Source organism: Gallus gallus, chromosome 1 (assembly GCF_016699485.2).
Source record: "Gallus gallus isolate bGalGal1 chromosome 1, bGalGal1.mat.broiler.GRCg7b, whole genome shotgun sequence".
NCBI lineage: Eukaryota > Metazoa > Chordata > Aves > Galliformes > Phasianidae > Gallus > Gallus gallus.
The window spans coordinates 67,574,626-67,589,404 of NC_052532.1; the positions used below are offsets into that span (position 1 = coordinate 67,574,626).

Below are 14,779 nucleotides of genomic sequence, written 5' to 3' on the forward strand. Positions count from 1 at the left end.
CTATGGTATTTCCACAAAAATGTAAGGATGTGCCTGAGTGTTTTACTGAATTAAGAGCCCATACCCTTCTCCAGCAACATACAAAGGAAGGAGTGACTCGAGGTGAATAAAACACAGCTCACAGGATTAATCACAGGATTATAAATAATGTAATTAAGTTAGGAAGTGATTGGGGTAGGCACTGGTTCTCAGAAACTGCCTGCCCCAGCAGAGACATCCCACAACAACACCAAGTCTTGCCCTCAGATGGTTTAATTTAGCACCCCTCTACCATACCTTCCTTACACAATTTCTAGGGAAACAGGCTCTCATTCTTTCAATGTGGCTCTGAGAGCAACTATGCTGCTATGCTACGTAGTGGAGGAATTTATACAATCCAGCCTTGTTTTATGGCTGGATTTGAGGCCAACTCCCGCTTCCCCCCACCACCCTTTTTTTCCTCTTTAATGGCCATTGTCATCTTCACTGTTGGAGCTGGCCTTGATCGGACGCTATGTTTACACAATCCCGACGATGCAGCCAATTTGCTCTGTTTTTACACCATCACACCTTGCCAAAGCATTCAGTTTTTAATGTGAAAAATCACTCATGAAGTTCCATTCGATGTCCTCCCTGGATATAGTGGTTAGGCAACCTATGCAAAAAGTGCCCTGAAAATTTCACGTATGCTATTTTGAAGAAGCAGAGATGTGTTATCTTCAGTGCCTTTAAAACCTAAATTACATGAGGGAAATGGAGACATTGGAATATTCGAGATGTCAGCGCTCTTTCTAGCTACAAAAACTGCCACAACCAGCAAGTGAAACACCCAGCCAATACTGAGCATCAACGTTTTTTATACCTTTTTATATATGCTCTGAACGTCTTCACCAAAAGCCTCTTAATCGTGGCCATGAATTTCTCCTCTATAGCAGGGTGATTTTCTCCCCTAAATTCAACCTCTCTGACAGGAAATTAGATAGCGAGTGCTCGAGAACAGTTTGATAGGCTGAGAAGCTAATCAGAAAGCTCCCTTTCAATATAAAATTGGGTGTTTGATGTTCTGTGAACACCTGGAGTGGTAAACAATACAATCCCAATGGCTTATCAAGTACTTGTTTTCAGTAAACCATTAACTTCTTGAAAAAGGCTTTTTTTCTTCCAACAATCATCGGTTCCTCAGATCGCTATCCTTCCTTCATACGAGCTCCTGAGGAGGCTGGATTTTGAGAAAGGATCTTACGGGAGTTTTACAGCTTCTATTGTGTTTGCTGGCTTAAAGAGAAAAAGGAAGTGGCGGTATTATGAGCACAGCACTTCTCAGGAGCTTTACAGGAATATTCGGCTAAACATTTGCAACAAGCAGTCTATCTGGAACATGCAGGCCTTTTTCCTGCTAGTAAATTATCTGGCAACAATCTTTATTAATACCCTTGAAAGTAATGGTTAGAAATGCTTAGTGCGAACTAATCTCATCTTGTAGACTGCAGGAAAACTGGTGACCGTAGGCCATTGCTGGAGGCATCCCTCCCGTGTCACATCTTTCCTGTTTCATAAGGTTGAATATTGATATTTGCAGCGCTGCCCTATTCTTCTGTGTGACAGCGACAGGGCCCGAGGGAACGGCATGGAGCTGTGTCAGGGGAGGGGCAGCTGGGGGTTAGGGACAGGGTCTGCACCACAGGGCGGTGGGCATGGAACGGGCTGCCCGGGGCAGTGGGCACGGCCCCAAGTGCCAGAGTTCAAGGAGTGTGTGGACAGCGCTCTCAGACACAGGGTTTGATATTTGTGTGGTCCTGTGTCAAGCCAGGAGTTGGACTCAGGGACCTTTGTGGGTCCCTTCAAACTCGGGATATTCTATGATTCAAGGTGTGTACACAGCTGACCATGCAGACCACCAGCTCCTGGACTGATTCACCTTATTTCTGCTCTTTCTTCTTACTCACACCTCATAACATGTGCCTATGGCCTTCTACAAAAACTAGCTGGCAGCTCCTCCTGTCTAAGATAGCACAAGAAGGCTCAGAGGCACTTCAGGCATAGAAGTTACATCCTTCTGTGCTCCGAAAACTTTCTCAGCAGGAACTTTTTGTCTTGCCAGGCATGCTTACAACAAATACGCTCAGAAGTATAAAGATGTGATCGTAACCCAAGATCCAGATCCACTGGTGGATGACCATCACTAAGACAGCGCTAACCAAAACAGCTGAAAGAGTTCTGAGAGATTCCATTGCAAACCATCAGCGTGACATCAGTGCCATAGGGGTGGTAGGGCAAAGGCCTGGCCCTGGGCAAAGCCGGGCAGCACTGCTGCCGGGGAGGCAGTGTGCGAGCGCATGCAGACAGCAGAAAACGCCCGTGAATCATTTTGTTCCTTTTCGTCTTAGAAACGGTCATCTTCCTATTCCAAGCTGTACAAACACACAGCCGATTAAAAGTTCTTGCTCAAAACTCGGTGCCAAAAATAGCCTCCCGCATAAGATTCTTCGCTGCTCCGGGTTGCTATTTATTTATTATTATTATTATTCTTTTTTTTCCGGGGAATTTTCCATCATCAAAAGCCCAAGGCAGAAACAATAGCAAACACTGCCTGCCGGCTTTCAGTTAAAAATAAGCAACAAAGGCATTCCTGTTCCTTCCAGAAACAATAGGAAAATCTCGGCGATTAAAGAAAAATAAGAGAGAGAGAGAGAGAGAGAGAGAGAGAGAGAAGGAGGGAGAGATCCGCACAGCCGCGTCCACGCCTCAGCCGGGGGCTCAGCTCGGCCTGCCCCTTGAGCCGGAGCCGGGCGCCGGTGCCGTGCGTGCCGGGCCGCGCCGTTCGGCGGGGCTGCAGCGCCTCTCTCCCTCACAGGCTGCGGCTGCCTGCCCGCCCCCGGGCCGGGAGCGTCGGCGGCGGGGGGCAGCGGGCGGCTGCGGCTTTAAGAGCTCCCACAATGCCGTGCTGGCGTCCCAGTTCCGTTACATGTCTCTCCCGGTGAAGGGGAGCGAGGCAGAGGCAGGAAGGAGGCGGGGGCGGTCGTCGCTCGGCGCGGGGGACAGCCGCGCGCCCACCTACCCGCTCGGCGGGCCCGGGGGAGGAGCGGCGCCGCCGCCGGCGCCCGGAGGGCAGAGCCGATCCGAGCCCCCGGGCGCTGCGCCCCGGGCCGGCCGCGCCGCCCCCCGCGGGGCACAGGAGCGAGGCGGAGCCGGCGGCCGCCGGAGCCGTTGGCGCTGCCCGCAGCCGCCGCGGGACGGCCGCCGGAGCGGTAAGTCAGGTCCCGCCGCTCCTCGGGCTCTGCGTGCCGGGGCTCGGCGGGTCCCCAGCCCTCCGCCCCTCCGCCACCAACTTTCTCGCTTTCGTTGCCTACTCCCCGCTCCCCTCGCTTTTTCTCCGCTTCGCGCTCCGCCGTGCCTCCTTCCCGTCACGCTCCCTGTATCCCTCGGTTCCTTCCTTCGTTCCTCGTCCGCTCCCTGCCCGACGCTGGGGCTTTGCTTTCCTTCGAGCGCCGCGCTGGGAGGTACGGGCTGTTTTCTGTGTCCTTGGGAAGAGACTTGAGCACCGACTTCCCTCGCACCCCTGCTTCTGCGGGAGCTCTCGGCGTTCCCCGTGCTGTCCCCGGCAAGAGGGTCTCGCTTTCCTATCGGAATTTTTTTGCGACGTGGACCGTTTGGTTTCGGTCTGTTTCTCTTTTCCTCTCCAGGCAGTGACGACTCGTTTCGTGATTAATCACTTATTCCCGTCCCGACCTCTCCTCCTTTCTTTCACTCCCCACAGTGAGGAAAGCTGCTGCGCCAGCGGGAGTGCGTGAGGTTCTGTTCGTGGTGGGTGAGAGCCGGGGGGACGCTGAGGAAAGCTGGGGCAGGAGCAGCGCAGCAGGGCGAGCGGGCGGCAGAACTTCGCGGGGCAGGAGATGGATCCCGCTCCGTGGTCCGCCCAGCCCCGAAGCGTGGCTGTGGTGATCCAGGACCCGGCTGGGCCGGGGTGGACTGTGCTCCCTCAGCGAGGGGCTGCGTCCTTATGCCGGCAGCGCGTTGGGCTCACGGAGCTCAACACTGCTGGCGGGCTTCGTTGGTGCGGGAGATGAGAGCAGAGGGAACGCGATGGGTTCCAGCGTCCCTTCTGGAATTGCACCTGTCACCCCTCGCGTCCAGGAACTGTGGATGTGTCAGAGCTTGACAGATTAACACCTTCGCTGGGGCTGTGCGGAGCCGTGTTGGTGCTGTAGCACGCCTTGGGAAGGCTGTGCCTAACCAGACACCTGCTCACACGGGTTTGGTGCTCACAAGTAATGGGGTGGGTGGTGGGGTGGTGGTGTTAGGCGCTGTGGAAGTGAAGCCTGACTGTTGGTTCAGTAGAGAGCGTGTACTTTGGGAAGATGAGGTCAGCTCCTTAGGTCTGAATGGAGCACTGTGGCTCATGGCTGAGTTGTTGCCTCTTGATGGATTCTGTTCCTTAAGGCCGCAGGGTTCAAGTGCAGATGAAGCCCTATTCCCCTCTCTTCCTTTAAAGAAGGGAGAAGCTACAATTTGTTACCGAACTCTGATTATAGCTAACAACAAAATAGGCTGGGGGTTGAACCGGAAGCATTTATTTTTGTGTTAGCAATTCCTTGCGTATCCAATGGCTTTTTGGCTCAGGGGGAGCGGAAATGACTGCTTGTCACTGCGGTGTTCAGCTGTGTGCCCTTCACGGTGAGGCTCAGATTCACTTTGTATACTTGTGTAACTTCTGTCCTTCCCACCCCCACAAGCCTGACAGAACCTGACCACAGTTGTGTGATTTCTTCTTGCTCTTTCCCGGGGACGAGAAACTTTGTAGTCGGGGGAAGTGGATGGGGGGCAAAGTAACCAAGTGTGGTTAGCAAGAAGCCTGAGTCTTGGGAAGCTGTGCTGAGAGCCTAGCGCCGTGGGTCCTGTTCCTGCCTTTGCCATGGAATGGCAGTGTGACCTCTACTGAAGCTGTCGTCTTAGCTGTGCCTCGCAGGACGTGGAGGCTTTCAGAATAACTGAAGTACTCTTACACGTGTTATTTAGGGATAATTCTGTCCAAACGCATTGCTCTGTTTGGCTGTGATTTGGAATGCTGGTCAGGTGGTGGTTATTCTTGTGCTAATGTTTGTTCTTAGGAAGCTGTAAAGCAGAACTCTTGATCGGTATTTATTTTGAATGACGGTGCACCAGATTTTTGCATTGCTGACACAGTTTTGAGACTTTTTTTATCCCTTGTATACTTTGAGAATATTGCATGCTTTGTCTGTGATACCTCGTTGGGGTGTGAATTTGCTCAGTACTGCCCGGGCTCTCCCAAAAGAAACCCCATGAGCTTTAATTGCAGGGTGGAGAATGGGTCGGGGAGCCCCCTCAGTGGGATGCGTGCAGCTCTTGGCTGTTTCTTGAGCTCTGTAATTAAGAGATTGGCTTAGTACGTGGGTTTTTTGTTTGCTTTCTAATTTTAGGTCTTTGCCGAGATTCTGAAGTCTTTAAGATCTCTATCTTGAAATTAAATGTAAATGCTCTGTGGTTTTCTGGGGCTTTCTTGAAACGTTGGATTTTACAACTCTCAAGCCGGGACCTTACAGCCTAACATGACATACTGTGATCTCAGTGCTCGCCTTCCTGTGCCGTTTGAGGTTTGTAGCCTTTGTAAACAACGGGCTCGATCCTGTTGGAAGTGGTTCTCTGCTGTGGATGAGAGACTTTTCTGTAGAAACTTGCTGTTATGCAGCTGTAGGTACAAATTGCTATCTTCTTGCCTATGCCTATACAAGCTCCTCGCTGTTGCCGTCTAGGCAGGCAGTCTGTCTTCAAATTCAGTTTCACAAATACCTGATTTCTTTTTATCCTTCAAAGTGTACGTTGATCTCTCAGCTCCAGCAAGAAGAGTTCTGCTGTCCAATTACAGCATGCTCGCGTTGTTTTCTGTATTCACAATATTTTCTCCTGCCATCGTTGTGATGTTTGAATGGCACCTTTCTCTGCACTGATACAACATGGGGAGGGGAGAGAATTGCCTGTGCCTACCAAGCTGAGCAGTACTTCTGCTTGCCCCACTTTCTTACCCGTCAAGTTGAGATCGGAGCCCTTATGCTGCCTCAGAAAGGAGGATGGTTTTGAGCTGTAGCTTACAGTTCCTTGTCACAGCTGCCACGGGGGTTGCAGGCTGGGCCCCTCTTGCTGTTACTTTTGCTCAGACTCAATAAGCATCGAGTTGTCTTTGTGATAGTGTAAATATGAAGGTGGGAGAATAGATCTGAGAGGAGATGAGGAAATTTGTGCCGTAAGCCTTTGGAAGGGGGAGGCACTTAAGAAACCCGCTTCATTTACCTTTTTACTTGGAGCTACTACTTAAAGGGGAGAGGAATCTGTCTTCTTTCCTACCGTGCTTGGAGAAAGGGCTTACAGACAACAAAGGACATTGTAATGCTTTCCAATAGTCCAGGATTATTGAACAAAAGCGTCTTGCTGTGCAATATTGCTGCTGTGCTCAGTGTTGTATGATAACACATGTTTCTCAGCTGTTGTTGATTCCTCAGTGGCACAGACTTCAAAAGAATGTGCTGAAAGAGAACCGTGGCCAGGAGAGAAAACGAGTTTTGTTCCAGTGACCTGTACCATCCGTCCGCTTAAATACTTAGTGGAGCTATTCCAGAGCGTTCAGGCACACAGTGAAGGCCAGCGAGTGATTACAGCTGGAAATGGAGCCTGCTACGAAGAGATCACCTAGAGAGCTCTTACGTGCCACCTTCCCCTCTAACCCCCCTGCCATCCTGGAGCAGATGAGGCTCATTGTTTAGGGTATCTTTCAACATGACATTGTCCAACTCCTAATGCTGTTGGGATTTATTTATTTTTACTCTCTATGCTATCTTTAGCACAAGAATAGGTAATGAGGACAGAAGGTCATCTCTCCGGTTTCCTTTTGAATATAACAAGCCAAGTCTGTAATTTAAGTGAGTAAATACGGGTTATTAGCAAGTTCTTTCTGTTAAATATCTCATATACTTCAACAATAATATGCAGCTGTTTGCAGAGTTAGCAGTATTCATTGCTGAATTAGTTTTAGTTGAAAATCATTACTGGTGAAGTCACCTGTCTTAATATTGAGTTAATTATATTGTACTGTGTCAGGTTGAGTTTGGGAAGCACTCCATAGTTCGACCTCTGATAGCAGGTAATAGTAATAAAAAGACAAATGGTGTACACAGTGTATTATGATACAGTAGTATGCTGCTAATGCCAAGTATTATAATTGATTTTACTTAAATTCTTATGTTGGAGTCCACTGTGCAAGATGGATCTCAGCTTGTAGTTGCTAACTGGATCTTAAAGTCATGCCCTGTGTTCTCAGTAGTCTCAGATAGTGGAACTCAGGGGAATCTTACCAGAGGGGCTTTAAGGACAGGATTTAGCAGAGGGTTGTTAGAGTTGGGGTAGTATGGTTAGGTTGCGTTTGGACTTGCTGATCTTTAAGGTCTTTTCCAACCTGAGCAATTCTGTGATTTTTATTATCATGAACTTTTGAATATCCTTGACATTTTTCTTTGTGGGGCTGGCATTCATTTTAGGGACTTGGGCTATTACTGCAACAACAGTACCGTGTATTCAGTGAAGAGGATTTTCCTTCACAATGAGTGGGAAGTGGTCGTACAGATGCACTAAGAGGACACTTGTATTTTGGAAAAAATGTGAGATACTTTAGAGGTGGCTTTTCATCAGCAAGCAAATGGCACGGCTCTAAAGGTAAGCTCAAGTAATGTCCTCTGCTGTAGCGCTGCTCCTTTGTACTGTGATGTAATACTTCTGCTTTTGAGAGGATTGTTCTTTCTCCCAGTGTAAGCAGTCATGATTTTTTTTTAGGTGTGTTGATCTGTCAGGTTTTAATGCCTTACTACCTCTTTGAGAGGAACGGGGAGGGAAGTTTTAGACACGCGTAATGTAACTGACTTCCATCCAGCTTTTGCCCTTGCTCCGGGGCTGAGGTTGCAGTTTGAATTCATTTACTGCCTTTGAAGGCTGTACTAGGTGTAACCTTGTGTCTCATTCCCCTTACTGCAACAGTACCTGATGTATTTCCAGCGTGCACTTCACTGCATCTCCAGGTTTGAAAACGGCGAGGCAATGTTGGTGCTTTCTTCATCGCAAGTTTCTTTCAGTCTTGGGGTCTGTGACTTCCTCTTGTTTCAAATGAATGGAAAGCTTTTTGCTAGAAGACTTTTGGACTCCTGAAGTGTTTGACAACGTTTTCAAGCCGTTGTTCAATGGAGGCTTGGAGTTTTTAGAGCAACCTTTTGAAACTTTGTGTTTTATCATCGGTCAGCAGTTCTGTGAGTGTGGATAAGGAAAAGCTGTAACTCTGCTCTGCTGGGCAGCCAGATGTTATGCATCTTATGCCAAAGTGGGGAGACAGTGTGTCTTTAGCAGTCGGAGGGGCCTGTCTGTTGTTCTTGTCACTAGCCTGTTTGGGAATCTTCAACAAATGGCACCAGCTTTCCCTTCTCCCCCTCATTTCTGCTGTGCCTACGCTGACTGGGACCACCTCCTAAATAAACTGAGGTTGGGAGCAATGTGTTCTTTGTTGCTTTCTGAAAAGTAGATAGATATTTCAGCTTGTATTTCCTGTTTACATTAAAGCTATAGAAAAGCTGCATGTAATTTGGCAGTTAGTGAATGTATAGTTGTTCTCTAGTAGATGAATACTAACACTGATTAGTGTGGTGGTGTGTTAGGGGAGGGGTGGAGATGGAAATAGGGAAAGCAATTATCAATGAAAATAGAGGGGAGAATGCTTGTGGTACCTCACATTTGTTGTATGCTAAATTTGCCTGGTCTCCAGGTCAGTGCATCTAGAAGGCTTGTGAGATCCTTAGAGATGCTTGTCCTGCTTATCCTGCCTCTCTGATACGTGAAAGACAGGATAAATAACAAACTCAGATGTCTGTGAGTGTTCAAGTCCTTATGGAGAATTAAATAGGAATATGCCAGAGCAACCAATATATAAAAGATGATATTGGGAACCAATGTACCAATTGCTTAAACGTGCCTTTGAAACGGAATGGCTAACAGTGCTAATTAGCCTTTCTGCCTGGAATAACTGGCATGGAAAGAAAACCATACGGCAGTAGTGGAATGCCCTTGTCCTTGCCCATCAGAAAGTGATTGTGTGGCTCTTTTAAACGCATCCTCACTCATCAGAATTTTTCCCTCTATGTGGTGTGCGTGCTTGCTTTGGGTTTCATCCGAGGCTCCACATCAGTCAAAGCCTTTGCGCTGGTTTCATTGGGAACGAGGACAGAAACCTTTAATGAATAGCTGCACGTTTGATGCTATGTATTTCAAGTAGTGGAATTGGCACAGATGAGCAGCAGGAGTAATGAACGTCACTGAATACAGCGCAGTCCTTTCATGCTCTTAATGGGATTGGAATTGGTAACCTGATACTCCAAACAGATAACAAAGGCTATTTATCATACAAGGCAACATTGATTCTGAAGGAGTTAAGAAATAGCTGAGTAAAACCTTTCATTGGAACTTGTTCCACTGAATGAGATCTGTCAGAAAAAGACTGAATTAACAAGAATTTACAAAATAAAATGACTCCCCTGTTGAGATTTTCTTATCCCCAATGTTGTTGCACTGCAGTTCCTGTATTTAGGTACCAATTTACTTGTTCACTCATAGCCTGTGAATTTAGCTTTTGTTTCAAAATGAGGTACAGCATAAATTTAAAATAAAAGTATTTGGGTTTTGCTTCTTCCAAGTTTGAAGGACTTAAAAAGGCAACAAAATGAACTGATATGTGGAAGGTTTATCTGTGGTATGTGACCTTTCCTTGTTTCCTGGGAACAGACCAGAAAACAACTGACCTAATATAAAAGACAGCAGCAGTCCATGGGATTAAACTATGCTATATGAGATTCTTGGAGAATTTCCTTTAGAGGCCTTTTAATATAAGTAGGATGGACACCTTCAAGGGTCATCTAATGCAAGAAAGCTCAGTCCGTCCTTGTAACTCAAGAATGAAAATAGCATTTTCCCTAGGCCTGCAACTTACCAGTGGGGGGAAAAAAACTGCCCACCTTACCTCTGACTTATTTTCTGAAGCAGTGAAGCTTGCTGTCTCTGCAGGCAAGGCTGAAAGATAAGAGTACCTTGAAGAGGTGGAATGTGCTGTAGGAGAAGGAAAGCTTGATTGTGTCTGCTGTCAGTAACTGAAGCTCTGTGCGGGAGGGGTTATGTTCTGTATCAGAAGCTAAGGGAAGAAGCTCATTCTTCCTAGATAAGGTCACAGGGCTCTCAGCTAAGAACCACGCTTTATAAGGTATTCAAGTGGTGGTTTTGTTTTACTTAAACTTTCAGCAAGACAAGCTTTTCTGGGTGTTTGGTTTCCCAGGGCTTGCCAGCCTTCTGTTCCAGCGTGCTGCAGAACAAATGATCAGCAGTGGTGTATTGTGGTGGTACGTGGAGGCCTGGCGTGAGATCCTAACCTGTGCAGGTGCTCAGCAAGAGATGAGCTCTGCTTCCACTGGGGTGGGAATGTGAGGGTGGAAGTGCTGATGTGATCCATCCTCATGGCACAGCAGGAGCTGGGCTGAAGGCACAGTGCCACCTCCTGTCTCCCTGCCCCATGTCCAGTCCACAGCCCATCACAGCCACCTTCCTGCGCCAGCTGCTAGAGACAGTTTTGTGACCCAAATTCTCTGCTCCTTGTCAGAACTGAATTTGCAACGTGCCTTTTGAAAATGTGCCTTCCTAAACCCCGTGTCACTAGTTTTCTGCTGCACTTGCTGTTGTTCTCTTAATGCTTCTAGTTTGTCTTAATGCTCCATATGTCTAAAAGCACTGCCACTTCTTTCTCTTCTGCTATGGGTCTTCCTAAATACTTGTTCGTGAGCCACTGGCTTTCCAGGTGTTTCTTTGGTTATGGTGTAGCATTTGCTTTTCTGTGGGAAGACAAGATGCCAGAATGCTCTTTTCTTCGAGTCTCACAACTGCAGATGGAGGCATACCTTTAAGTCCTCCGCTGCCCAGAAGTTTGGAGCCTGCTGGGGGATGCTTGCTTTGCTGTTCCCTTTCCCTGGAGCTGGGTTTAAGTTACACCCAGCACCTGTCCTCTTGTGATGCTGACATTCTGTCAGTATGCGTTCCCCCTGCCCCTCAGAAGGTAGTGCTTGTTTTAGGCAGTGCTCTGCCTTATCCTTACAGGAAAGCCAAGCGAGGAATCTTCCAGAATTCTTCCCCTCCCTCTCCTTGTCTTTCACTGACCTCTAACCATGTTGCTATCTTTCCTGACAAGATGCTTCGTTTCATCTCTGCTGCTTTTCCCTTTCACTCTTCACCTTTGATTACTTTTCCTGCAGTGAGCTGCTTAGAAACATTAACCATGACAGATGTATACAGTAGTCAATATAGCTAAGTTCCTTAAGTTTTTTTTTTAGCTTGAAACTTATACTAAAATGCTTATGGCAGGTAGATGTCTTTTGTATATATTACTTGTCACAGCAAAAATATTTGTCCTCAGTGAAAAGGGTAAGTCTCGGCAGTGATTGGATTTCTGCTTCATAATAGTTCTGTATTACTTTTTGTAGGAGTCCTAATTCTCTTTCCTTGAGCATAAACCACTGCTACAGTAACATCGTGCAAATTTACATTTAGTTTTGTGTAGGAATTAAGGACTTAAACTATCGTTTGATTTTTTCTAATGAATTGTAAGATGTACTATGAATAAAAGGAAATACAAGGAAGCTTTCTCATGCTTATGGCTTCCTAACTGCTTGAGAAATTCTGTCGCTTCCAAACATTATTCTTTTCTGAAAGACTCAAGTTTTCTGAAAACATATTTGCTTTTATTCTCTGGGTAGCAGAGGGGATGACTGGATTAACTTCAATATGTGCACGAAGGCTACATTTTTCCTATTTTGTAGTGCCTGCTACACTTGTCATTCTACATACTTCTTCATAAGTCTATTTGATTAGATGTATATGAGGGCTACTCAGAAAGTAATGCCTCCTACTTTATTACACTAGCCCGCAACATCAGAGGTGGATGCTGGTGGTATGGCAGTAGAGGCTGAACCTTCCCAGCAATGTCCCCTTACCCATTGTTGCTGTGTGTCAGATGGCAGCACAGGGGCAGTCTGACAAAATGGCGTCTGACATGGAAGTGCGTAGGAAGCAAAAGTATATCGTTGAATTCTTCTGTGCAGAAAAGAAATGGTGCCCATTGACATTCATCAACACTTGGTGAATGCTTATGGAGACCAGCAGAGGATTATGAGCACAATGAGGTGGTGGGTGGTGTGTTTCAGCAGCGGTGACAGTGATATGAAAGACAAGCCAAGTTCCAGAGAGCCATAGAGATTTTTACAAGTGCAGCATGCAGCTCTTGTTCATGTCTGGTAAAAATGCGTGGCTAATGGTGGTGACTGTTGAAAAAGGGTGTTCTGTGACAGAGTTTGCTCTATCAAATAGTGCTGCTATGTTTGTTGTAGTTTCTGTGGAAATAGGAGGTGTTACTTTTGAAGCAACCTGCATATGTGCTTTCTGACCATGATTTACTTGGAATGATCTCAAGGCAAACTGTATTTTGAAGACAATTTCAAATTAAACTCCATAATTTTTATCTTGTCATGCAGACAAGGATAGTATTCAAGGTGTGTGCTATTTTAAGTCACCTTCTTTCTCACGTGGACATGAGCGTGTGGTAAGCAGAAGACAGTTCTGTTATAATGGAGTGTGAAATTAAACTTGGGAAGGCTGAGCTGTAATAGCTGAAGTGTCCTCCCTACATTCCAGAGAAGGTTTTGCACTTCTCTGATGTGGAAGAAAAAAAGGTGAATAATGGCTTCCCAGCTTGCCCTAAGATGCAGTATTTCTCATTATTCCCCAGTTCTTGAGAATGGTTGTTATTGCTCAACATGGGCCACTTCTGTGAATAGACCACATTTTTCCAGCAATAGGCTGTGACACCTTGCTGAGGCCCAAGCCCAAAAAAACTTTTGTTTCAGGTCTGGTGCTTGCAAGGAAATGTTGGCTTCATTTTATAATTGTGGTGCTTGGAAGCCAACATATATTAAAACTGAGATCTCATTCAAAACAAAACAAACAAACACTTACTTGAAGCAAGGGTTGGCATTATTTAGATGTCTTGTGTGTGATGTCGCCATATTCAGCAGTACCACCAAGCCTTCTCTTATCTGGTGGAACTGTAAGGGGTGTAGGCAGATTAGAATATCTGTGGTTAGTTTTTAACATCGAGGAGAGAGCTATCTGAGGTGATTGATTGATAAAGGTAACCTTAATACAAAATTACAGGACAAACCACCTTTGGATGCCTAACCACTACTTGTCAGTGGCTTTTTTCTTCATGAAAATGTGGAAGAAGGTCAGTATAGCTACTAGGTGACTGAGACCTCAAGCAAGTGACTGGTATGTGTATGTCTCTTCCTGAGACAAGGGAAGCTGTTGGCAGTCTCTACAAGATTTCACTGCAATGAAGTTTTGCTGTGCTAACAAGTGCTTAACTTGTAGGTCAACACAACCACACACTTCTGTTGGTATTTTGAAGTGCATAACTTCAGGATGCTCTTCTGAAGTTGTAAAGGTGTGGATGTGATGTTATAATGATTGAAAAAGATGCAGTCATTGAGCTGAGCCATGGTAGCTTAGTGACGGTGCCTATGTGCAGTGGTGTTGGATGATGCCAGGGGGTGCTTCTGTCAGAAGCGTTAAGCTAATGTGACTTACCTAGCACCTTGACTGGGATTTTTGTGTGCACAGAGTTGATCTACAGCTTCTCTGCAGGCGAGAATCTCAAAGAGAAACTGAAAGTTTAGTGTTGTTACAATATGTTTTACAACAGCACTTTGTGAATGGCCTTTTAAGGAGCAGGTGTTACAGGTTTGTCTAGAAGTGGACACAGCTATGTCAAAACTGCTAACTAGAAGAGCATATTTACATTACAAGCTTGTTAATTGGTTTCAGGTATTAGTGAATTGTTAGCTTCCTGTATCGATTCTAGCAGTTGCACTGTGTGTATAAAGCAGTCTTAGTACTTATATGCTGCAGAGCAAATAAACCTCTGAGAGCTGTAAAGGTAGATGGCAATTCTCTTCGTAAGCTTCCACAAAATGAACTGCTTGGAAGATTTTTGAGGAAGAATTACCTGTGGGAAGTGAATGAAATGTTTTTCTCTGCCTAAACTGGATTTGTTTACTGGTATGTGTTCTTAGTATTAGTTGGTGGGAGCACGAAGATGTCTTTGCAGTCCCCTGTGCTGCAGGAAGCCCTCAAGAAAGAAGCCTCTCTGTGTTGTCTTTCCTTTTCTGACTGTCCGTGCTGCTGTTGAACTGTGTGGTACCAGCTTACCTGCTACCTCCTTTTCTGGCTTGGCCTGAAGAGGAGGCTGGAAAAAGGACCTGTGATCTTGTGGTCATGGCTTAATGTTCAAAAATGGATGCTACGCTGGCTATTTCCTCATTCCTTTTTGTTTATTTGCTAGGTTTTGCTCAATGAGCGTTGAAAATCCCAGAAATCTCAGGTCACCTGTTTTCTTTGTTTCCTAAATCTAGGATGTGTATATGAAATTATCTGCACTAAACAGATGTACTTAAAGCATGGGTCTATTTAGGCGTGTAAAAATATGTTAGTTTGTCAGCTTATTCTATATATTATTAGAAAATAAAACTTTACCTGAGAATGGAAATGTTGGTATTCATGTGAGATACTCTTAAGTGTCAGCCTTTATTGACTTAGTGCATTTGCAGCATCAGAAATGCAGGTGTTAGAGAATGAGGTGAACAGTGATTTGGTGTGGGTGTTG

At 46.0% G+C, this 14,779-nt stretch overlaps 1 protein-coding gene across 4 annotated transcripts in view; it reads left to right on the plus strand.

Moving 5' to 3' along the window:
* The first annotated feature begins 2,928 nt into the window (after window positions 1–2,928).
* The window catches only part of RASSF8 (Ras association domain family member 8), an 80,013-nt gene continuing 68,162 nt past the window's right edge, over window positions 2,929–14,779 (plus strand). For 2 of the 4 annotated variants that reach the window (XM_416437.8, XM_025142102.3), the window contains exon 1: window positions 2,929–3,227. The gene's annotated coding sequence lies outside the window, so the exon portion shown is untranslated. Of the gene's footprint in view, window positions 3,228–3,662; window positions 6,912–7,526; window positions 7,702–14,779 lie in introns of those variants that run through there. The other 2 variants (XM_046904313.1, XM_040705725.2) reach the window with 2 other exon arrangements.